Here is a 1,716-nt window from a genome sequence, read left to right as displayed (position 1 = left end):
CCACCTGCAGGTACTCTACATAAACCAAATATCCGCTACCAGGCAGCACAACATCCTCAAGAACTTCATCAGAGACCATTTCACAGGTATTGTGTGACAGTTTCCTTCGCCGTTGCTGAATCTGGTGTGTAGGGTCGTATTTTTTTTTTCAAAGAAGGTGGCGTAACATAATGGTTAATGTAGATCGCTGCTTCACATGACAGAGCCCTTCCTGCGACCCAAGTTACACCAATTTGTAGGGAACCAAGAAGAGGTAGAATTCTGGTTCCAACAAGTTGGAGCCACAGCTTGCACTTCTCGGCGTCCTCTACAAATTCTGAGTTATTCCCTGCACATCTTCTCTCTTCACGATGAGACATCACCTGGTCCCCAATGTCACCCGATTTATCACCTTGTGATTAATTACGGACAGTTTGCTGGAAAGGCTTCGTCAATGTATCATTAATGACGGACGCCATTTACGGGATATAATTTTTATAACCAATTTATGTAAGATGGAAGAGTATATGATGTTTACAATTCAAATTATTTTCTCAATAACTTTTTTTTTTGTTTGCTTCTTTGTAACAACTACCTTTTCAAACACAGAAAGTCTTTCAGTAGTAGAACTTGATATAAATTATGTAGGTTATATAGGATGTACGAAGAATAAAGTAACATATCAAGCCTAGTGGCCAAATAATCAACTCACAGTGATTGCATCCAGAGCTGTACGCGTAGGAGCGCAATTGGCCATAGAGTGACTGGCCGGCCGCAGCAGGATTTACCTTTCAGGGTTCGTGCTGTCGCCATTCATAATGTAGCCCGCTGGGCGGAGGCCGTTTGCCGGCAGCCGTGTTTCGCCACGTCACATGTCGACCGACCGCTCCTGTCGATACTTTCTACGCGGTCGATCACACCCGTTAGAGTTCCTAAGGAACGAACTTCGTGTGCCTAATTGCACAAACTGCAGTTTGCGCTCCAACCTTCCCCAGAGCTTGGAGGTTTATTGGGCGATCGATTCCACAGTATAACGACGGTCGCAGCTGTTATGGTTTTAGGTGGAAATGTTTCCATATTCACTCCACAAACACGAGAATTCTCACATAAAACCACTATTCTACATGAAATTACAATGATATGAACACCCTTAGCTGCTTACAGGCGTTGACATACGTCAACGGGGACAGATGAAAAGTGTGCCCCGACCGGGACTCGAACCCGGGATCTCCTGCGTACATGGCAGACGCTCTATCCATCTGAGCCACCGAGGACACAGAGGATAGTGCGACTCCCGCGAAACCCACATTCTCAACGAACTACATTCGTATTATACTCATTACTCGCGGTGCGTTGCCGATCCCCTAAGAGTTCGGGCACTGTTTGTGCATTCGCACAGAAGAAGAAGATGGTCAAGTGGCCGGTGAGCCTTAACTATATGCATGTACTAAGATGGTATCTGTGTCCTCGGTAGCTCAGATGGACGGAGTGTCTGCCATGTAAGCAGGAGATCCCGGGTTCGAGTCCCGGTCGGGGCACGCATTTTCATCTGTCCCCGTTGACGTATGTCAACGCCTGTAAGCAGCTAAGGGTGTTCATTTCATTGTAATTTCATTCTAACGAGCTGCATGGTCACCGATGGTATCTGTTACTTCGGACATGTCCGAAAGGACAGACATCATCTTAGTATATATACTATTCTACATAGTGTATCTTTGTCCATACTGTGTATCTTTG

General features: G+C 45.7%; 1 non-coding gene across 1 annotated transcript; it reads right to left on the bottom strand.

Annotated features, from left to right (window-relative positions):
* Positions 1–1,179: 1,179 nt before the first annotated feature.
* Positions 1,180–1,253, bottom strand: Trnat-ugu. Its single transcript has one exon. It is a non-coding gene; the product is annotated as a tRNA-Thr (tRNA).
* Positions 1,254–1,716: the final 463 nt, after the last annotated feature.

The sequence above is a fragment of the Schistocerca americana genome, chromosome 1 (assembly GCF_021461395.2).
Source record: "Schistocerca americana isolate TAMUIC-IGC-003095 chromosome 1, iqSchAmer2.1, whole genome shotgun sequence".
NCBI lineage: Eukaryota > Metazoa > Arthropoda > Insecta > Orthoptera > Acrididae > Schistocerca > Schistocerca americana.
This window is presented reverse-complemented; position numbering and strand designations above follow the sequence as displayed.